Genomic DNA, 25,056 nt, shown 5'->3' with positions numbered 1-25,056 from the left:
GCAATTTTCTGTGCTTAAAAAGTTTACCAGCTGGAGAGAATAATGCATTTTAAATGCTGTGGGTTTCGAGTTGTAAGTCTTAATCTTTTTCCCCCCAAGTAAAAACTAAATCTTATAAACAAATCTATGTGTCTTGGAATAGAGCCTCTGTTATATCATCACAGTGAGTTTTAGTCTTGCCTGGTATTGCTAAGCCGTCTAACATTTCCCCAAGTTAAAAGCTTAGATAACCGTCCTGTAAACAATCAAACATTATTCTTTCCATTGTTCTGCTAACATCAGAAGTAGAATTAAATCTTGAATTATGCAGGTAATGATTCTTAATCATCAGGTAACTGAAAACTCTTTTAACTCTTTTAACAACGGAGAAAGATACCAATGTCCAGCCCAGCTCTGACCACTGGAGATTATACGACCTGTTGTCCATGTCACACACCATTGGGTTTTGGCATCTATGCAAAGAGTGAGCTGTACCTCCAGTAAGGTAAACCTTTTAATCTATATACAGAGCAAGAATCTTTTGGCCCGTAGCTTTATAGCCTCTGGTGCTTTGGACCCACAAATAAATCACTTATAAGATAGAAAATGTGGCAGAAAATTTTGGACTCTAGAATAGCCTGAAAACTATTTAAGTTTAAAAATTCAATAACTGCTATCAAACACACATGATGAAGATAAATGCATCTCCTGCAGTTTTCTCTGTTTGGTACACCAGAGAATACCTGAAAGACAAGGTCACCAGAGCTGGGACTGTGTTCACACTTTTTAAGTCCATGATAAACAAAATATCTTCACTCAAAATTGAAACACACATTCATGAACAAGAATCAACACATCATAAAGTACCGCCTCTGACTCTGAACAATTCATAGAAATAATCAATGCAAATCAATGCCGAAGAATACATGTCACATTGCTTACTGCAGGAAAATTGCTTCATAATATAATTACATTAGTTTTATACTCAATATTTTTAATGTTTATTTCTCACCTTCAGTTTCAACCTTGGCATGTATATTCTCACTGTGAAAGCGAACAGTGAATCGTTCGTTGTTATTTTGTTCTGACCAAAAATATACATACTACAGCTTTCATAATAAAAATCTTAACTGTGTTTTGCATGTGAGCACAAAAGGGATGTTTGCAATCAAAGCGTGATGTTCAAAGGAAAAGATTATTTAAATCCTCACACAGAGGGCAAGTTGAATTTCTTTTCTAGGCAAAGTCTTATGTGGAAGACTCAAATATTTGCCCTAGCTCTGCAGTGAACTTTGAGTCTGTTTGCTCTCACATTGTGAGAATTACGTGAGATAGAATTTTATATGGCATCTGTTTGGAATCTCTTTCCCCTTATCCACCCCAACTTGAAATTTTAATTCAAATCCGCAGAAGTGATTTGCCAATTGGTTTCACACACACTGTGGTATGACGCTTCAATCCACCTTTGAATCTAATGTGCACCTCCTATGAGTGGATTGTTAAGGAGAGGTGATTTTAAATGTAGCATATTAATGGAAATTTGAGGTACAGTAAGGCCAACAGGTCAGGAAAACAACTGCCATGGAAAATAGTAATAAGCTATTACTCACCCTTCCCAAGACGGCGAGGCAGGCCACGCCACGGGAGGACACACAGGGAAGCTCTGAGAGCCAGGCAGGTCGAGAGGCAGAGGGAGAGAGAGGAATTGTGGGCAAGGGTCTTGATTGTGGCGTGCTCTGGAAGGAACAGGTGAGGCAAATAAGCAAGTTTAGGATTGGCTAGTTCAAATAATTTCAGTGGGCTCTGGGGCAAAGGGGCTGTCCCAAGTTGTCTCCTACTTGGCCTTGGGGGTCATTTGGGCAGGTGTGTAGTGGTCTGTAGGGACACAGCCCAATGGGTTGGGGGAAGTGGGCTCTGGATTGATTGGTTTATATTTGAAAACTAGTCCCCAGGAGGAGGACTCTTCCTGAGAAGGGGAGTAAGTAATGATGAAGGCAAGATGCCAAAGCAAAGTGATTTAGGTAGATTGTCTGGTTCTCCAGAATGAGGTATAACTAGCGTATGCATGGAGGGCAGATCTTAAACTATGATGCTTACAGAGGCTACAATGGTGGTTAAAACAAGAAGGATGACTTACTATAACACAATTGAAGCATTTGCCTACGTGGTGGATGCTGTCGGCATCCAGGGCAATTGAACCAACAATACGGTGCAGATCAGCTGCTAAGGGCTCACAGCTTTCTCCTCTGGAGAATTGCCCTCAGCCAGTGGTTCTCAAACTTCATTGTGCATCAGAATCACCTGGAGAGCTTGTTAAACCACAGATTGCTGGGCTCCACCCCCAGAATTTCTGATTCAGTAGGTCTGGGCTGAGGTCCAAGAAACCATCATTGCTAACAAGTTCCCAGGTGGTGCTGATCTGGGGACCATACATTGAGAACAACTGATCTAGACTGAAAAGTGTCACCTCTCCCAGGGATTCCTGGGAGGTTTCACCCTCCAGAGTCAATAACTGACTGAAATAGGATGTAAAAGTCCAGCTACCTTGCCGCAAATCAGAACAATTCTGTGGTGTGGTCCATTCTCCTGAAATCCACAGGAGATGAGACTGTGGCTAGCCTTCGGCTGACTTTATCTTTTTACCAAGGTTCTTCTACTATCCCGTGGTGTTTCCCTCACTTCCCCACAGGTTTCTGCTTAGTAAACCACTTGCACAATACACACAACTCAGTTTTTGTTTCTAGGAAACCCAACCTAAGAAAGCATATTTTGTCCAAAAGCATCTTTTTATTTCCGAATCTACATCCAAGAATTCTTTCGCCATTTTAAAGTTTTATTTACCCTCAATATTCCTATTGCTCCTCAAACACAGCAATGGATTTGAGAGTGGTCAGTAGTGATCAAAATGCTCAGAAGGATAGGAAGTATAAATAGGGGAAAAAATAAAGGTAATTATTTGGAGAGTAGAAGGCAGAAAGGGAGATGAGTTAGTTATCCTTGTTAAGAGAATCCAGTGCCTACTTCCTGTTCGCATTGTTCTTACAAGGCAAATTAAAAAGACATGATACTGCCTTCTGATACTTTATGCTATAAAATATTGTCTGAAAACAAATTTACATTTTGGGAGGGGATAATTCATGCAGTGAGTATCATGGGCACTATTTTGATATCTAAACTAACTCCCCACAGCTGATTTGTTTCAATTAATAAAATGTAATTAAATTCTATGCATGAATTAATATGCATTTAATAATCTAAATATGTCAGACACCAGGCTAGCCACTTTCTCGTACATCATTCATTCAATCTATTTAAGCCTTATGATTAAGGACTGCAAATAAGTTTTCAGAAAACAAAAGATATTCTGTGTATTTTTAAGAGTAAATATAGTTAGTAAAGAGCACAAACCCACATAGTATTGCTGTTTTCTTGTCAGTAATATAATAATGTTAAGTGATTTAATGAATTAATGTATGATTGAAGAAGAATTAATGTCATGCTTACAACTAATTTTGGCAAAACACTGCAGAATGTGGGACTACATTTCCTTCACCCTATTCTAAGCTTTTGAACAGAACTTACCACATTTAATTCTGACTTTGGAAGGAAAATGAACAAGTATTTTGGGCTTGTACTTTCTTATCAGAAACCAGAGCATGTGATGGGTGAGGTGGAAGAGTGTGAAAAAATTTGAGTAGATGTTTCTTAAATTATTATTAAGGACAATTCATGCAATGAATTCATGTAGTTCATGCATGAACCCAGGAGGCTCTCAGGCTTTGGTTTATGAGAGTGTTTTGGTCTCATCTGACTTTTTTTTTTTTTTTTACGATGCAGCATGTTGTAATGGAAAGACTCCAATATCATTGGTTCAAATTCTGGCTTCCCTTCTTATTTTCTGTTTGATCTAAATCAAGTTATAGTTGTCTGGGTCTTGATCTTTTTATTTCTAAATTGATGATAATAATGTTCACCTTGATAGTGTGGTTGTGAAGATAAATGAAGTAATATATGTAAATTTCAATATACCATGGCCAAAGTATCACAAGTTCACAAGAAATATTAATTTTTTTTACTTTTAATTTTATCCATACCTCCTTCTTTTTATTAACATATTCTGTACTCCAAACTAACTACTACCATCTGTAAACAAATTCTGCATTATCTAGCCCTTACTTCTCTTTAACCTCATACTTTTGCACTATCATTCATGAATTAGCTTCCCTCCCTGATTCTCTGAGGAGTGGTTTATTCCTCCTATGACATTGAGCCCACTTTGCCATATAGTATTGTTACACAGATTATTTCTTCAATGTTACTGAGTGCAGTGTTTCATTCTACCTACAGTAGATGCCCTTTATATATGTCCCAGTTGAAATTATCTCATGCAATAGCATAACTATATTTGTAGTTGTCTGTTTGTCTGCCACACTATATCATAAGCTCTTGGACTTATAATATGTATTTTGCCTCTCTATTTCTCTCTCTATTCCTCTCTCTATATTCCACCTCAGTGGTGTATTCCCACTGGTACTCTCACCTTTGCAACAATATGGGATTTTCCACTGTAGAGGCATATGTACTGAAGTCCGTGGTTTATCCTGGCAAATTCAGTGGAAATTTTAATATGTTTAATGATTTAACAACTAAAATCAATGCCTGGTAATCTGAAGGAGGGCCATTTGATAGGAAACCTTCAGACAATGATGGGAGAGATCTTATTGCTCTCTATCTTCTCTATGAGACAGTCATAGTTCATAGCGCCATAGGCTAGTAGATCCAAAGGGACCTGGAATCTCCGAGAAGTAACTTACAAGCTAGGCAAAGCACCCACTTGATCATTGGAGTTAGGGCTCCCAGGCCACCTCCTCTTAGCTGGCGACCCTTCTATCTTCCTCCTGAATTTCCTCAACCTCTGTAGCTACCCTTGCTGACTTCTGTTTAGTGGATCTGACTCTACTTCCCAGTGTTTGTCATCATGACTGGTTATCCTCACTTGGACCTCTTGATTGCTTTATGTTTTACTCCGGAGTGAAATTGATGTGTTTCTGACTCCATATTGATACCTAATTATGCCACAGCAGTTTCCATTCATCTTTTTCTAGTACTGACCATAGCCTGACTGCTCAATCCTTCTTAGATTTACAGTCAGAAGTGACATTTTTTTCCTAGGAAAATGACCCTGTAAAAATATGGATGAGGAAGACTTCCCTTTATTTTTCCACCCAAAACAAAACTTGTGCTGAATTATTCAGGTCCTTGTCATCATTTTGCCACTGCAGGTTATTTATTGTGTGTGTGATGTTGGGGAAGGGGGTGTGCTTTTCCATAGACATTTTAGGGAACAGGGACTCTAGGGGCCTCTACAGGCCCTCACAGCCTAGAACTCTGGAAACCAATTCACAGGCAAAATCTAAATCTAAATCTGTCATGTAGAAGCCACAAAGAAACACTGGGATAAAAATTTTGGAGACATGCTGACTATGGCCATGTTTTTGGAAAAACACCTGTAAGGAAGGCTTAGGCAATGTTGCAGCGTTTCCAAAACTGGAATGTTACTATTCCTCTAAGAACACTTAGAAATAAGTGGACAACATGTGTGGACATGTAATAGAGCCTATCTCTTGGCAGAAATGAAATCTAAAGCAGAAAATATGCTTTTTTTTTTGAGTAACATGAAACATGTCAAAGTTTTCAACCCAAACATGACTCCAAAAGACTAGGCATCACACTGCTGGAGAACATGCTGGAAACGAATCTCCACAAGGGTAAGTAAAAAGTTCCCTCCACCAGACATTCCAAGCAAAAGAGAATCAACCCGCTCAAAGAGAATACGTTGCTGGGCTTTGTTAACATGAGCTATGCCAAGGCCAAGACCAAGGCCACACTCGTGGAAAAAACATCAGGGATGGGAAGAGGGGGTGAGGAGAAGGAGATGGTGCTGTCATGCTCAGTGTTAAATTGTACAACCATTCCACAGAACAAATCTGGGCAAACAAGGAAAACATCACCAAATAAAACAAAGAATCCCGCTTAGGTGACCCCTCCCCACCCTCACACCCCAACTGCAACAAATAAAGTGACCAGTTTCTAATTCTGGATATTGTATGAGCAGAAGCCCAAACGTTCTGGATCATTCTGCTTCCACTGTTCTGCTTAGCTTTGTCTTTGTAGACAGATTATCTGGGTCCCATCTGAACCTATAACTCTTCTAATAAACATGTACACACCAATCTCTGGAATGCAAACCATTTTCATGATCATCAGGGAAACGTGAACTAACAAGCTATTTTTCTATTTCATCTCATTAGCAAGAATTCATTGTCCCTTTAGATATAAATATGATGTTTGGGTAAAAAATAAAGGATTCTGTGACACACATATTTGTAAGTTATTTTTTCATCATGGTTGTTTTCAAATTTAATTCTATTTTTAAAGGAAAATAATGCAACCTAGCTCTTCATTGAAATATATTTTGTATGTCTTACAGACCAGGCTTGAATAATACATGAAAACTAAACTTTGCCATTTGTTTAAAATTTGAAATCAAGATTCATTTTACTTTCATCTCAAGCATTAGTAGAGGAGGCAAGAAACATCATTTTCTTAACTCCAAAGTCCAACCGCATGGCCAATCAAGGTTGATTGATTGAAGGTGTCAAAAAGAGTGGCAGCCAATATCCTCCAGTCCACTGACCTTGCGTTTCAGAAGACAGATTAAACCAGGCTGTCTCCTTCTAAATTCAAATGGATTGGAAAAAAAAAATCTTTGTGCCTTGATCCATTATGGGGCTGTGCTTAATTGATCTTTCACTCATTACTGAAGCTGAACAACTCAGGGACACAGACATGAATATTTGCCTACAAAATGGTAAGCCAGGATAACAGTTCATCTCCAGCTTCGAAACAGAATAACAATGTAATAAACTAATGAAAACAAACTACAAGGAAATTATAAAACGGCCTCAGTCAAGCAGTATCCTATTCAATTACCAACATTTAAAAGTCACTGTGGAGCTCAAGGCATTTTAGGGCATGAGCCAACCATCTCCTTGCACGGCCCTGCAATAAAACCTTTCTCTTCTCCAAACTCTGATGTTTCGGTGCCTGGAGCTGCGGACTTTTTTCCCTGTCAAGCCGGAGACCCCACAGCTGGTCCATCCTCTCTCCTCTCTGTAGGCCAGGGAGGGCATCATTTGGATCCGTGGATGAATTCCCTCCTATCAGGATCGTGCTTCAGGATCTTCCTGAACTTTCCCAGAAGCCTTCTGAAGTGAGTGCCCTGAGGTTCAGGCAACAATGTTAACTTGCTTCCTCTCCTCTAGCCCTCTGCAAGGGTGGTGTGTTTGAGGGTGGCAGTCTGAGGAGGATTTTCTCCTACTTTCTGATGCAGCATTGACGGACATAAAGGAGGGCATTTAGCTGATGGGTAAAGAGTGACTTTCTCTGATCGGCTTAGGGCTGACCTAGAGTTCAGACATGGACCCTGGCACCCACAGGGCTGGAGAAGCTGTGAAATAGAAGATGTGGCACGAGAAGAGAGTAGTGATGGAGGGGGGGCGGAGAGGAGGGCTGAGTCGTAGGCAGCCGAGGCTCAGCAGGGCATGCTTCTGAGATGGGAAGAGACCACGGTCATGGAAACCGGGAATGCTGCTGATGGACATTTGTGAGAAATGCCAACCATGCAAAGAAAGGGACCCTTTAGAGTGAGACTAGAGCAGAGCGACATTGAGGAGAGGAATGCTGGGCCATAGTTAAAGGTACACAGACATGGGTACAGACTTGGAGAGGCAGAGTCGGGCATCTTAACAACGGCCATTTTTATGGAGATCCTCTCCTATGCCAGTAGCTTTGCACGATCGACTCCACTCCTCATCACTGCTCATGGAGGATGCAGTATCATTCCCAATTTCTGATGAAGGACACTGGCAGTGTTACTCAGTGGATCCACATCCATCCATCCATCCAGATGTGCCTGGAGTTAGGAAAGTCCTCTCTTAGAGATTAATATTTAAGCCAAGACCTGACTGATGAGAAGGAGGCAGTCATGGGCAGATCTGGCAGAAAAACACCTCAAGAAAAAGGAATGGCAAGTGCAAAGCCCTAAGACAGAAATGAGCATGGCATGTTTGAAGAATGAAAGAGGGCCAAGCTGGCTGGTGGCCATGAGGAGAACGGTATCTGATGAGGTGAAGAAGTGGGTGGAAATCAAAGTGCACGACCAGCATGACACAGGTGTAGACCAATCAGAAAGGAATGGCTTGGCAGAGGCCAAATTATGCAGGGCCTTGTGGGTCATCATAAGGAGTTTGGAAATGAGAGTTGTTGTAATGGAAAATCACTGGAAAGCTTTAAAAAGAGGAGCAACACAATCAAATTCAGGATTTAAAAAGACAACTCTAGAGGACTTCCCTGGCTGTCCAGTGGTTAAGACTCCATGCTTCCATTGCAAGGGATGTGAGTCTGATCCCTGGTCAGGAAACTAAGATCCCACATGCCGTGTGGCACAGCAATGAATAAGTTAAAAATAAATAAATAAAAATAAATTATTTTAAAAAAATAAATAAAAATAAAAAGACAACTCTATAAAACAACGAGATACCACTACACCTATTAGAATGGCCAAAATCCAAAACACTGAAAACACCAAATGCTGGCGAGTAACAGGAACTCTTATTCATTACCGGTGGGAATGCAAAATGGTATGTAAGACAGTCTGGTAGTTTCTTACAAAACTACACGTACTCGTACCATACGATCCAGCAACTGGACTTCTTGGTATTTACCCAAATGAGTTGAAAACTTATGTCCAGACAAAAACCTGCACACAGATGTTGACAGCAGCTTTATTCATAATTGCCAAAACTTGGAAGCAACCAAGATGTCCTTCAGTAGATGAGTAGATAAATAAACTGGTACATCCAGACAATGAGATGTTATTCAGCACAAAGAAATGAGCAATCAAGCCTTGACAAGACATGGAGGAAACATAAATGCGTATTGATAAGTGAAAGAAGCCAGTTTGAAAAGGCTACATGCTGTATGATTCCAGCTATATGACATTCTGGAAAAGGCAAAACTATGGAAACAGCAAAAAGATCAGGGGTTGGGGGGGGAAAGGATGAACAGGTGGAGCACAGAGGATTTTTAGGGCAGTAAAACTATTCTGTATGATGCTATAATGATGGATAGATGACATTTTACGTTTTTCAAAACAAAAAGTGAATCCTAATGTAAACTATACTCTCTTAAAACAACAAGAGCAAACACCAGTATAAACTATGGACTTTGGGTGATAATGACATGTCAATGCAGGCTCATCAATTGTAACAAACATACAACTGTGGTATGAGATGTTTATAGTGGGAGAGGCTAGGTGAGCATCGGGGCAGGGGTACATGGAAACTTTCTGTGCTTTCTGCTCAATTTTGCTATGAACCTAAAACTTTTTTAAAACATAAAGTCTGTTAAAAAAAAAAAAAAGACCACTCTAGCCGCTGTGTGAAGAGTGGATTGTGTGGTAGCAAGAGAGGAAGAAGGGAAGCAAGTTAGACAGAATTTACAGTAAACTAGGTAAGAGATGTCAGTGGTTTAGACTAATATTTTGATGATAAACAAGGGAAGAAGTAGTCAAATTTGGGACATATTTGGAGGTAATGCTGCCAGAACTTACTGATGAATTAAATACAGAACTTGAAGGAGAAAAAAGAAAAAAAAGTCACTGAGAGCAGTAATAAGCTGCATAAATTGGTAATGTCCTATATCCATACATCTAGCAAATTTGCTGATATTTTTTCAGTATTTAATTTCAATATTATTTCCAATATTTAATATCAGTTTGCTACAATGCAACAATTCCTGAACATGACCAATGTTCAATGACTATATGTACTGTAAAACTTACTACGCTTTGGTAAAATAATGAGTTGTTTGCTACTTCAAGTTACATAAGACTTTTTTTTTTTTTTTTTGAGGTACGTGGGCCTCTCACTGTTGTGGCCTCTCCTGTTGCAGAGCACAGGCTCCAGACGCGCAGGCTCAGCGGCCATGGCTCACGAGCCCAGCTGCTCCGTAGCATGTGGGATCTTCCTGGACCGGGGCATGAACCTGCATCCCCTGCATCGGCAGACGGACTCTCAACCACTGCGCCACCAGGGAAGCCCTACATAAGACTTTTGATAGCTGTATAATTTAAAATCATTTTCAGTGTCAATTTTTATTTTAAAAACAATTCTTAAATGTTTGAAGGTAAAATTCAGTTGTAAAATCATCACAAACAAAAACTTATTAGTGCTCTTTCATGGCAATGATTTTCCTTTATTTCTAGCAAATTGAAAGTACTCAATAACTTTTATCAAGATATATCTTAGTTGTGAAATTTATAAGAATTACTGGAAATTATGTGCTTGATAGAGGAGTAAATTGTGATTGGAAGGATTTATAATCTGAGCATAACATATTTACCACCAAATCACAAAGTTGACATACAATAAGAAACGTGTAGATAATATACCATGTGACTTTAGAATATCCTCCTCCTCAAATATCATATACAGGAACTTGTTCATTTGTTTCCTGTTATTTTATATTAAGAAAATGAAATTTCCCTTATGGGATCCTCAAGCCTTCTCAAGAAAGAGTGTTCAAATACTTAATGATGTGAGAGAGACAGACAGACAGAAAAAGAGAGAGAATATGAATGTTACTAATCTGCCTGTGTATGTGCTGTGCTGTACAGTCATCATACTAAATTTCATTAGAGCTAAAACAGCATCAATTCGGAGATACACTATTATTTTATGTGCCAATATTCAAGAAAAAATTCTGCCATATAAACTGTGACACAGTCCTAAGATACCATCAATTACAAGATGCATCCTGATTTCAGAGCTGTACAATGTGAAAAAGAAACATGAGATAAACTCTGGTAACTTCTTCCTGGTAACACAACGATGCTCTTCCCACAATGATTCCTGTGGCCAATAATAATATGAACAAGAAGTATGCTACCCTGGCTTTCCTTTTACTTCATTCACGCCTCAGGTTCCTTTGAGGTATCATTCCCTTCATTATTTCTGAATGATAAGGTGCTCCAAAGTTCAGTCCTCAGACCCCTCTGCTATGTCTACTCTCACTCATAAGTGATTCTACCTAATGCTTTGTATTTAAACATCACCTATGTAGTGGATGAATCAGTCTTCAATTTGTAAGTTCACTTCCAACCTCTCCCTGACCTGTATTCCAACTGCCAAAATAATAATTCCACTGGCTATCTAAAAGACATCTCAGAATTCTAAATCTAATACACAACTCTTTTATTTTTACTTTTTTGTTTTGCAGTACGCGGGGCTCCCACTGCTGTGGCCTCTCCCATTGCGGAGCACAGGCTCTGGACGCGTAGGTTCACCGGCCATGGCTCACGGGCCCAGCCGCTCCGCGGCATGTGGGATCTTCCCCGACGGGGGCACAAACCCGTGTCCCCTGCATCGGCAGGTGGACTCTCAACCACTGCGCCACCAGGGAAGCCCCTAATACACAACTCTTGATTGCTATCTCAGTAAATGGCACCAGACATCCAGCAGTTTAGATGAACAATTAACAGCCTTTCACTAGTGTTTTCTCAGACCCCCATTCACTCCTATCACGTCAAACTTCAAAATTGGTTCAAAATTGTTCAACTTTTTATCCCCTTGCCAGTCTCACTCCAGCCCCAAGTACCCTCAGCTTTCTCAAGCACTGCTGCTTTAGACTCCCAACTGATCTTTCAGGTTCTACAGTTTCTCAAATTCTCCACAGTGTAGCCAAAGGGATATTCCAACAAAGTGAATCTCATCATTTCATTCTCTTGCTCAAATCCCTTAATTCAATTCTAGTTAAACTTAGAAAGGTATTGAGAGGAACCAAGATGGCAGAGTAGAAGGACATGCTCTCACTCCCTCTTGTGAGAACACCAGAATCACAACTAGCTGTTGGACAATCATCGACAGGAAGACACTGGAACTCACCAAAAAAGATACCCCACATCCAAAGACAAAGGAGAAGCCTCAATGAGACAGCAGGAGGGGTGCAATCACAGAAAAATCAAATCCCTTAACTGCTGGGTGGGTGACTCACAGACTGGAGAACACTTGTACCACAGACGTCCACCCACTGGAGTGAAGGTTCTGAGTCCCATGTCAGGCCTCCCAACCTGGGGGTCTGGCAACGGGAGGAGGAATTCCTACAGAATTAGACTGTGAAGCCTAGTGGGAACTGACTGCAGGACTTCGACAGGACTGGGGGAAACAGAGAATCCACTCTTAGAGGGCACACACAAAGTAGTGTGTGCATCGGGACCCAGGGGAAGGAGCGGTGACCCCAGGGGAGACTGAACCAGACCTACCTGCTAGTGTCGGAGGGTCTCATGCAGAGGCAGGGGGTGGATGTGGCTCACTATGTGTACAAGGACACTGGCACCAGAAGTTCTGGGAAGTAATCCTTAGTGAGAGCCCTCCCAGACTCTGTCATTAGCTCCACTAAAGAACCCAGGTAGGCCAAAGGCCCAGGTTGTTGGTCTCAGGCCAAACAACCAACAGGGAGGGCATCCAGCTCCACCCATCAGCAGTCAAGTGGATTAAAGTTTTACTGAGCTCTGCCCACCAGAGCAACAGTCACCTCTACCTACCACCAGTCCGTCCAATCAGGAAACTTACACAAGCCTCTTAGATAGCCTCATCCACCAGAGGGCAGAGAGCAGAAGCAAGAAGAACTACAATCCTGCAGCCTGTGGAACAAAAACCACATTCACAGAAAGATAGACAAGATGAAAAGGCAGAGGGCTATGTACCAGATGAAGGAACAAGATAAAACCCCAGAAAAACAACTAAATGAAATGGAGATAGGCAATCTTCCAGAAAGAGAATTCAGAATAATGATAGTGAAGATGATCCAGGACCTGGGAAGAAGAATGGAGGCAAAGATCGAGAAGATGTAAGAAATGTGTAACAAATACTTGTAAAAATTAAAGAACAAACAGAGATGAACAATACAATAAGTGAAATGAAAACTCCACTAGAAGGAATCAATAGCAGAATAACTGAGGCAGAAGAACGGATAAGTGACCTGGAAGACACAATGGTGGAATTCACTGCTGCAGAACAGAATAAAGAAAAAAGAATGAAAAGAAATGAAGACAGCCTTAGAGACCTCTGGGACAACATTAAACACAACAACAGTTGATTACAGGGGTCCCAGAAGGAGAAGAGAGAGATAAAGGACCAGAGAAAATATATAAAGAGATTATAGTCGAAAACTTCCCTAATATGCGAAAGGAAAGAGCCACCCATGTCCAGGAAGCTCAGAGAGTCTCATACAGGATAAACCCAAGGAGAAACACGCTGAGATACATAGTAATCAAACTGGCAAAAATTAAAGACAAAGAAAAATTATTGAAAGCAGCAAGGGAAAAATGAGAAATAACATACAAGGGAACTCCCATAAGGTTAACAGCTGATTTCTCAGCAGAAACTCTACAAGCAAGAAGGGAGTGGAATTATATACTTAAAGTGATGAAAGGGAAGACCCAACAACCAAGATTTCTCTACCCGGCAAGGATCTCATTCAGATTTGATGGAGAGATCAAAAGCTTTAAAGACAAGCAAAAACTAAGAGAATTCAGCACCACCAAACCAGGTCTACAACAAATGCTAAAGCAACTTCTCTAACTGGGAAACAAAAGAGAAGAAAAGGACCTACAAAAAGAAACCCAAAACAATTAAGAAAATGGTCATAGGAACATACATATTGATAATTACCTTAAACGTGAATGGCTTAAATGCTCCAACCAAATGACACAGGCTTGCTGAATAGATACAAAACAAGACCCATATATATGCTGTCTACAAGAGACCCACTTCAGACTTAGGGACACATACAGACTGAAAGTGAGGGGATGGAAAAAGATATTCCATGCAAATGGAAATCAAAAGAAAGCTGGAGTAGCTATACTCATATCAGATAAAATAGACTTTAAAATAAAGAATGTTGCAAGAGACAAGGAAGGACACTACATAATGATCAAGGGATCAATCCAACAAGAAGATATAACAATTATAATTACATATGCATCCAACGTAGGAGCACCTCAATACATAAGGCAAGTGCTAACAGCTCTAAAAGAGGAAATCGACAGTAACACAATAATAGTGGGGGACTGTAACACCTCACTTACACCAATGGACAGATCATCCAAAACGAAAATAAATAAGGAAACAGAAGCTTTAAATGACAAAATAGACCAGATAGATTTAATTGATATTTATAGGACATTCCATCCAAAACAGCAGATTAAACTTTCTCCTCAAGTGTGCACAGAACATTCTCCAGGATAGATCACATCTTGGGTCACAAATCAAAACTCAGTAAATTTAAGAAAATTGAAATCATATCAAGAATCTTTTCTGACCACAATGCTATGAGATTAGAAATGAATTACATGGAAAAAAACGTAAAAAAACACAAACACATGGAAGCTAAACAATACGTTACTAAATAACTAAGAGATCACTGAAGAAATCAAAGAGGAAATCAAAAAATACCTAGAGACAAATGACAATGAAAACACGATGATCCAAAACCTATGGAATGCAGCAAAAGCAGTTCTATGAGGGAAGTTTATAGCTATACAAGCCTACCTCAAGAAAGAAGAAACATCTCAAATAAAAAATCTAACCTCACACCTAAAGGAACTAGAGAAAGAAGAACAAACAAAACCCAAAGTTAGCAGAAGGAAAGAAATAATAAAGATCAGAGCAGAAATAAATAAAATAGAAACAAAGAAAACAACAGCAAAGATCAATAAAACTAAAAGCTGGTTCTTTGAGAAGGTAAACAAAATTGATAAACCATTAGCCACACTCGTCAAAAAAAAAAAAGAGGGAGAGGACTCAAATCAATAAAATTAGAAATGAAAAAGGAGAATTTACAACAGACACCATAGAAATACAAAGCATCCTAAGAGACTACTCCAAGCAACTCTATGCCAATAAAATGGACAACCTGGAAGAAATGGACAAATTCTTAGAAAGGTATAACCTTCCAAGACTGAACCAGGAAGAAATCGAAAATATGAACAGACCACTCACAAGTAATGAAATTGAAACTGTGATTAAAAATCTTCCAACAAACAAAAGTCCAGGACCAAATGGCTTCACAGGTGAATTCTATCAAACATTTAGAGAATAGTGAACACTCATCCTTCTCAAACTCTTCCAAAAAGCTGCAGAGGAAGGAACACTCCCAAACTCATTCTATGAGGCCACCATCACCCTGATACCAAAACCAGACAAAGATACCACAAAAAAAGAAAATTACAGACCAATGTCACTGATGAATATAGATGTAAAAATCCTCAGCAAAATACTAGCAAACAGAATCCAACAACACATTAAAAGGATCATACACCACGATCAAGTGGGATTTACCCCAGGGATGCAAGGATTCTTCAATACATGCAAATCAATCAATGTGATACACCATATTAACAAAATGAAGAATAAAAATCATATGATCATCTCAATAGATGCAGAGGAAGCTTTTGACAAAATTCAACACCCGTTTATGATAAAAACTCTCCAGAAAGTGGGCATAGAGGGAACCTACCGCAATATCATAAAGGACATATATGACAAACCCATAGGAAACATCATTCTCAATGGTGAAAAATTGAAAGCATTTCCTCTAAGATCAGGAACGAGACAAGGATGTCCACTCTCACCACTATTATTCAACATAGTCTTGGAAGTCCTAGCCATGGCAATGAGAGAAGAAAAAGAAATCAAAGGAATACAAATTGGAAAATAAGAAGTGAAACTGCCACTGTTTGCAGATGACTTGATAGTATACATAGAGAATCCTAAAAATGCCACCAGAAAACTCCTAGAGCTAATCAATGAATTTGGTAAAGTTGCAGGATACAAAATTAATGCACTGAAATCTGTTGCATTACTATACACTAATGATGAAAAATCTGAAAGAGAAAGTAAGGAAACACTCCCATTTACCATTTACCTAGGTAATAAAATACCTAGGAATAAAACTACCTAGGGAGACAAAAGACCTGCATGCAGAAAACTATAAGACACTGATGAAAGAAATTAAAGATGATATGAACAGATGGAGAGATATACCATGTTCTTGGATTGGAAGAATCAATATTGTGAAAATGACTATACTACAAAAAGCAGTCTACAGATTCAATGCAATCCCTATCAAATTACCAATGGCATTTTTTACGGAACTAGAACAAAATATCTTAAAATTTGTATGGAGGTACAAAAGACTCCGAATAGCCAAAGCAGTCTTGAGGGAAAAAAATGAAGTTGGAGGAATCAGACTCCCTGACTTCAGACTATACTACAAACCTACGGTAATCAAGACAATATGGTACTGGCAGAAGAAGAGAAACATAGATCAATGGAACAAGATAGAAAGCCCAGAGATAAACCCACATACTTATGGTCAACTAATCTATGACAAAGGAGGCAAAGATATACAATGGAGAAAAGACAGTCTCTTCAGTAAGTGGTGCTGGGAAAACTGGACAGATACATGTAAAAGAATGAAATTAGAACATTCCCTAACACCATACACAAAAATAAACTCAAAATGGATTCGAGAGCTAAATGTAAGACCGGACAGTATTAAACTCTTAGCAGAAAACATAGGAAGAACACTCTTTGACATAAATCACTGCAAGATCTTTTTTGATCCACCTCGTAGAGTAATGGAAATAAAAACAAAACTAAACAAATGGGACCTAATGAAACTTCAAAGCTTTTGCACAGCAAAGGAAACCATAAACAAGACGAAAAGATAACCCTCAGAATGGGAGAAAATATTTGCAAATGAATCAACGGACAAAGGATTAATCTCCAAAATATATAAACAGATCATGCAGCTCAATATTAAAGCAACAAACAACCCAATCCAAAATGGGCAGAAGACCTAAGTAGACATTTCTCCAAAGAAGATATACAGATGGCCAAGAAGAACATGAAAAGCTGGTCAACATCACTAATTAGAGAAATGCAAATCAAAACTACAATGAGGTATCACCTCACACCAGTTAGAATGGGCATCATCAGAAAATCTGCAAACAACAAATGCTGGAGAGGGTGTGGAGAAAAGGGAACCCTTTTGCACTGTTGGTGGGAATGTATATTGATACAGCCACTATGGAGAACAGTATGGAGGTTCCTTAAAAAACTAAAAATAGAATTACCATATGATTCAGCAATCCCACTACTGGGCATATATCCAGAGACAACCATAATTCAAAAAGACATATGCACCCCAATGTTCATTGCAGCACTATTTACAATAGCCAGGTCATGGAAGCAACCTAAATTCCCATCGACAGATCAATGGATAAAGAAGATGTGGTACATATATACAATGGAATATTACTCAGCCATAAAAGGGAACGAAATTGGATAATTTGTAGAGACATGGATAGATCTAGAGATTGTTATACAGAGTGAAGTAAGTCAGAAAGAGAAAAACAAATGTCGTATATTAACACATGTATGGGGAACCTAGAAAAATGGTACAGGTGAAGCGGTCTGCAGGGCAGAAGTTGAGACACAGATGTAGAGAAGAAACATACGGACACCAAGGGGGGAAACCCTGGGGCTATGGGGATGGTGCTGTGTTGAATTGGGCGATTGGGATTGACATGTATACACTGATGTGTATAAAATTGATGACTAATAAGAACCTGCTGTATAAAAAAAATAAAAAGTAGAATACTTAGAAAGGTACAAACTTTCTCTTCTGTAGTCTATAAAGTCCTATATTATCTGGCACATGGGTACCTATTAGTATTATTTCCTAGCACCGTTTTAAACACACAGACAGACAAATGCACAAACACACACACTCCCTATGACTCCAGTAGAATATAGGATTCATAATTCATGACTGCTACTAGATGTTGGTTTTATCTTACTTGCCACTCTATAGGCAGTGCCTAGAACACTGATCAACATACAGTAGATACTGTGTAAATATAGTAGATGATTGAATGGATAATGAACGAATGGACGGATGGATAAAACAGGAAAACGCTTTGTAAACACAATCGTCTCCTCTTCTCACTACATTCTTGTGATGTTGGGTGTGGTGGAATTCAGAGTGAAAGTGTGTCTGACACTTAGTCTGGGGACACTGAAGAAACTTACAGGCTGATGAAGATGAAAAACATCTGGCTTTTGTCCAGGAATAGAAACATTTTGGTTAAAGAAACTTCTTGAGACTGTTGGTGTTTTTAGGTCAGTGTTGTTAACATCTTTACATAATATAATGGGATAATGGTCATTTAGAATATATACTCCTACAAGTCCTTACCTAACATTAAAAACAAGCTATTCCAAATCTCAGGCTCTCTTTAGATGATGGTCTCCCTAGTTTGTCAGTCTGACGGTTCTGAAGTTAATGACCTGCCATGTATCAAGCACCGAGGCGGAGACGATGTCTACCAGACATCCAAGTCGATTGCTGTCCGCACTGCTGAACCTAAGGCTAGGAATTTGGTGTCAAGGCTCCACACTGCTGTCTGGCTATTAGGCTTGTGAGCAGCAGAATAACTGCTGTTACTAAAATTCATCACACAACACTCCATCCGAAACTTACATTGAGGCAGTCAGTGAAATCTGTCTCTGTGGGGCAGAGGGTCATCCGTCATTTTGAAAGAAGCTTGCGAGAGCTCTAGGGCTCTGAAGGGGTGTTATAGTACGAAATATTTATGTGAGGATGGGGATTGAGTGTGACTTTGGGGCCGTGGAGCAAATGATGGTAATATTTTTGCTCAGAGTCAGAATGTTCTGGCAGTAGCTAAAGCCATCTGGAATTCTGGATCTATTCTGGTCATGTGGTTTTCTGGCTTCTCAGCTCCTACTTGATGGTGTGTGCTCGTCCTCCACTGCTGTGAGCTGATTATCCTCTAATATTAAGGGTGACCACTAGCAAATGTGCTGCAAGTCGAGGGATGCCAGTTATGAAAACTTTCTGTGATGAAATGGCCATCTTCTTCCCTTGGTGGAAATTATGTCTCTCAATGGTTCTGTGATATTAATCTATCTTTACACTGAAAACTATAATTCATTTTAAACCATTTATCTTAGGTGGGTCTGAGGATCCTGAAGGTGTGAGGAGATGGCTGGGGTTAACAACCTAGGTACTGAGAACTGGGCAACTTGTTTAGTCTCAGGATACCTCAGGCAAAGAAAGAGGAAACAGCAATATCTCAAGAATTTCATGGGTTATTACAAGGGGCACCAAGTGATAAACATTAGTGGAAGCATCAGTTGGACAGAAATGACACTGTGAATCAGGATCACTACTCAGAACTCCTAGGAAGTTCTAGACTGAGACATGACTTTAAAGCAATTGGAGGAGAATTTATGTCTCACAACCACCTTCTGATTTGAAACTCAGCGATAATAATAGCTGATTCACAAAAAAATTGTTGTGAGATATCAAAACAGAAAACACACATAAAAGCACCTGGTAGTGTATATATGTCCACCAAACTTAAGGTAGATAGCTGGTGGGAAGCAGCCACATAGCACAGGGAGATCAGCTCGGTGCTTTGTGACCACCTGGAGGGGTGCGATAGGGAGGGTGGGAGGGAGGGAGACACAAGAGGGAAGAGATATGGGAACATATGTATATATATAACTGATTCATTTTGTTGTAAAGCAGAAACTAACACATCATTGTAAAGCAATTATACTCCAATAAAGATGTAAAAAAAAAAAAAAGCAGCTGGTAAATTTTGAATGGCAAATCAACTTTCAAAAGTATTTTTTGGTTACTTTTACTGAGTGGGGATGAGGCTTCAATATTGTCATGGCTTCCAGAGATACGTTCAACTTCATCTTAAGAAGAAAATGGCTAATTAATTGGACACATTCCGATTTAGAGCAACAAATATAGTTTATATCTACAGGCATACCTGAGAGATACTGTGGGTTCAGTTGCACACCATTACAATAAAGCCTGTATTGCAATAAAGTGAGTTAACATGAATTTTTTGGTTTCCCAGGGCATATAAAAATTAGGTTTATACTATATGGTAGGGTATTAAGTGTGCAATAGCATTATGTCTAAAAAATAATGTATGTACATTAATTAAAAAACACTTTATTGCTAAAAATGCTAACCATCATCAGAGCCTTCAGAGAGCCATAATCTTTTGTGCGATAGTAACACTGATCATTGATCACAGATCACCATAACCAATACAATAATAATGAAAAAGGTCAAAATATTGCGAGAATTACCAAAATGTGACCAAGAGATATGAAGTGAGACTATGCTGTTGGGAAAATGGTGTCAATAGACTTGCTTGACGTAGGGCTGACATAAGCCTTCAATTTGTAAAACAAAACAATCCCCCCCACAATATCTGCAAAACACAATATAATAAGGTATGCCTGTATACCTACACTATCTACCTCTCTCTCTCTCCTTCTCCCTCTCTCTCTCCCTGATGTATATACACATATATTCTTTTATCTGTTCTCTTCTTGAAAAATAGTAAGAGATTTCTGGTTAGGGATTGGTATGTAGTCTGAAGAAAGAAATTTACGTGAACCCACATGATAAGGAAGTGGGGGATAATTAGGACTTTGAGATTAACATATACACACTACTATATATAAAATAGATTACAAACAAGGACCTACTAAATAGCACAGGGACATCTACTCAGTATTTTGTAATAACCTATAAGAGAAAAGAATCTGAAAAAGAACATATATATATTATATATATATGTATAACAATCACTTTGCTGGACACCTGAAACTGACACAACAATGTAAATCAACTATACTTTTAAAAAGTAGGACATATTTAATTATACATTCTTCTTTTCAGAAACAAATTATTGAATGAAATGGTTTGGGATTGATAAAATCGCTGTATTAATTATGACATAGTTTTTTGCTGATTGAAGCAGAAACACAAAAGTGTCTCAAACACGAGAAAAAAAGATTTACTAATCCAATTTTAGAATAAAATTTAAACTATGTAGGTAAATGTTTTAGGGAACAGTGATAGTGTGTAGCAATATTTCCCTACTATATTCCTATCATAGGGCACATAAAAAACATGACAATAGGTGTATGGCCCACAGGTGTAAAGAATGAGGCTTTTTACAGGTGGAGGCAAGTGGTTAGGTGATTAGTGTCACCTAAACTCTGCCTGGCAACTGAAAAGCTAAGGAGATCAAAATAGTGGAACCCACAGCTTAGAGATCTCTGGCTTTAGATCTAAAAAGCAACACATCCTAGCTGTATCACTTACTAACTTGGTAAACTCACCTAATCTCTCTGAACCTGTATTGCCACATCTGTAAGACTCAGATAATAACCCTTTCCCCTGGGTACACTACATGAGGTTCAAATGACACACGGTACACGTGAAAGATGAAAAAGTAAAGCATTGTACACATTTGTGATATTAATACCAAAGATAATTTGAGTTTTTACTTATTTATCAAAGTTTGGCAATTGAGCAACTTGGAGCCCTAACTAATTAAAAATAAAGAAGTTCTATAATGGAAAGTGGTAAAAGCAGATTGGACAGAATGGAAATGGAAGAAAATGAACATGACTTGATTCATACATTTGCTGTGGAAGGTGCCACCACCCAAATGAGATGGAATTTTGCTTTTAAAATTGAAAGGAAATTATTTCCTCACACTTCCAAAATATAACATTCATGCTTTTATGAATGTCAATCCAGAATCTACTATGTTGAAATGTTGGGTCAGTATCTGTACTCTGTTCTCTTCAAAGAGGACGACTTCCAAATCTCCTCTTTAGCCAAATGATAAAATGAGGTTTTCTAGAAACAAGTTAAACTTATAGTTCACACATTACATATTACGCTGTTAATTTCCCCAGCCAATTACAGTGCTGAAAGCTTTACTTTGGGAGTCATAAAGTAGATATGTTGAATAAAAAATCTACTGCTTAAATTCCATCCCTCCTTTTTCTTACAACACCAGCAAAAATAATAAAAGAAGGGAAAAAAAGAAAATGGGAAAAAGTTCTGTTTAACCTTCTCTCGAGCTGGCTGAAAACTCAAGCAGGGGATGGTCTGATGGTTAAGATTGATGAGCACCGTCTCCCCTGGCTGAAGATCAAGCCTGTCTCATTTGTAATTTTCTCGGTACCCTTGGCTAAGGAAAAGGGTTCTGAGGTTGAACACACCTGCTTCCACCCTTGGACCCAGTGAGAGCAACCTCTGCTATAACTAGGCAGACCTCCTTTGCCAGATGGGAATGGAGAGCAAAGTATACAGAAAAAATAAAAACTACACAGTCCTGTAGTAGAGAGAGCTGAAGACAGATGACATGCTATTATTTCATTTCTAACTTCACAGTGATCCCTCCTTTAATAAATCAAATATGCACTGTCATTAAAATGTAGAAAGGCTCTTTGGAGGTAGGAAAGAACATTTTTACTAGTAAGAGAAATGATAAATTAATTATGTTATCCATGTGAAACTTTAAGGAGGTGTTTTATCATATACAGCCTTCCTATATTCTTTTGAATTTGGCACAATGGAAAAAATAAGCACCGCCACTTATATACTAAATATATTATTTGGCATTGCTTTTAAGTTCTTGAAAATAAGATGCATCACGCTTTCACTGAACATCATTAGAATAATATATGCATAAGTTTGGTCCTCTCAGGGCCCTGAGTAAATGGACTCAACTGAATCTACTCTAAAAGTTTTATATATAAAGCTTACCAAGAAGGGTTATTTGTTGTTGATTTCCTTAATGCTATGTGATTTAAACTTTTTAAAAAAACACATCTGTCTTCAAGTTCCATGCATTGGTAAAACACCTAGTGATGATATAAACTAGGAAGACATTTCCAGTGACCATTCTTAATCTTCCTTTCTTCTGAACTTCTGTTTTTCTTCCCCCTAACTCTACCAGAAAATGTAATTTTAGAAAGATCCAAGAGGAAGTGGTTGGTTACTTAGGGTAAGAGAAGATGAAGAAGAAATCTTTGGAAACTCTAAAGTAGGCAAGGGGACCAGGAAGAAAGAAAGACCAGGCACCCAGAGTCAAAACATAATAATCATGTTTTCTCTCTGTCCACTCAGGATTTTTTGCTTAGGCAAGTATATTCTAGAAAATTGACTGTGATTATTTAACAAAATAGATATTCACTCTTGGAAAACTGACAGTCCAAACTGATGGGAACTTCACAGTTACCTGTCTTTGTGAGAAGCTGCATTGTCCAAAGATATGGCACAGAGGAAGATAAGCAAACCCAGGCTCCCTGAAGAATCTAATCACATAACTGACTTAGAGGCAACTTCAAAGCTGCCAGGGAAACTATCTGAAAAGCCTGCCAGTATGTCAGATCCTGCTGCTAGTGAGAGGTCTTTCAAAGGCAGGCATCTGGCTCCTGTGATTGCCATTCAGAAAGGGAGGCTGGGACTTTGTGCTTTATTTCTGGTGATCACGTGCTCGGGCTATTACCAGGCTATTTGGACGGTGAAGACTGTTGTCTTGATTCACAATGAAAGCTTATCTTGTGATTTCACTTCTGAATGAGATTCTTTCAAGCTGTCCTTTTTACTTATTTACTGTTCCACATTGACTTTAGCATTTGTTTGCTCTGTGCTATGAATTAACTAAGAACTTTTTCACAATATGGGGGTAAAGCTAAAAATCCAACTTTTTGCCCACTTGTGGCTAATAAATCTCGTAAGCAATGAACTTCACATCCCGTTTTTAGAATATTGTTTTGAGAAAATTCTTTCATCAGTGATGGATCCTATTTGTTTTATTTGGAAATTTCTTTGATTGACCTTCACAAAGCAACTAGTATCATGTAGCTATTATATATATTTTGTCATAAAAACCCTATTGCATCTCCTTTACCCCTCCCGCCATAACACTCCCAACCACATCCCATGTGATGGGGTCTCTCATGAAGAGGGTTATATCCTAATGGAAATATTCACGCCACTGGTATTTTAGAAAAGTTTTTACTCTAATCTGTCTTAGGCTCCACTAAGGAGGTTACCCAAATTGCACAGCTCCAGTCACCACTCATTTAGCAACCTATGGAGGTATCTTGCAGGTAAGCAAATTTGCCCTGCATGGCTCACTTCCACCTTAACTTTCTTTCATCTCCCTCTAATGATTCTCATCATACAGCATCCTCCCCTGCTGCACAGTCCATCAGATAATTGCATACACTTGGAACGCCTTTAGAGCAGATGCTACAATTCTCCTTCAAATGCATGTGCCATTAACTATTCAATATTTATATGGTCTTCTTCCTCCTAGGTTTGTTTTGTTCTTGGCTATAGATCATCCTCCCTTCCCAGATATCACTCTGCCGTTTTAATCCATTGTACCGAAGCAATCATGGTCTTGATATTAGCTTTGTTGCTAGTCTCTCTAGCTTGAGGCTCTTGCAATAATCTTCACGCAAGTAAATAAAATTCAGTATAAAACCTACATGTGAAATTGAAAAAATTCCACCTGAACACTGGGATTTTCCTGAAGTCCACGCATTTTTTATTGAGAGCATAATTATTATACACAAAAATAGAGTAGCTGAATGGATTTCGAAAGGATTACTATTTCTAAGATATTTACCAACCAATATCTGAAGATATAGAATTATAGCCATGGGAAGTCTAAATATTATAGCTGTAGGCATTTATTTCTGTCTTTAAAATTGTTTGGAGTGTTAACTGAAGTTTTGACTCTATTTAAAGGAGAAACAGGGCCATGGATGTGGCTGTCACCACCGTTGATTAAAACCCTTCGTATTCTGGCATCTGTACCTTTCCAACTAATATCCTGACCACTTAGACCCGAAGCAGAACCTAGTAATTGACACACTACACCTACCACAAACTACTTTTTTATAGTATGTCTGGCCAAACTTTCCATTTTGGTGTGTACCTGATGAGGGAAAGAGACTTAAATACACAATGGAGGAAATGCATACCTGCTATTTAGATTAACCAAATTTCTAATTCTTTAAA

General features: G+C 38.8%; 1 long non-coding RNA gene across 2 annotated transcripts in view; it reads right to left on the bottom strand.

The window, feature by feature from the left end:
* Positions 1 to 25,056, bottom strand: part of LOC132597833 (uncharacterized) — a 274,690-nt gene that overhangs the window by 138,349 nt on the left and 111,285 nt on the right. For both annotated transcript variants that reach the window (XR_009565198.1, XR_009565197.1), the window contains exon 2: positions 1,590 to 1,715. This is a non-coding gene — a long non-coding RNA (uncharacterized lncRNA). The remainder of the gene's footprint in view (positions 1 to 1,589; positions 1,716 to 25,056) is intronic.

Source organism: Globicephala melas, chromosome 9 (assembly GCF_963455315.2).
Source record: "Globicephala melas chromosome 9, mGloMel1.2, whole genome shotgun sequence".
In the NCBI taxonomy this organism is placed as follows: domain Eukaryota; kingdom Metazoa; phylum Chordata; class Mammalia; order Artiodactyla; family Delphinidae; genus Globicephala; species Globicephala melas.
The sequence above is the reverse complement of the archived record's forward strand: the minus strand, read 5'-3'. Positions and strand labels throughout refer to the sequence as shown.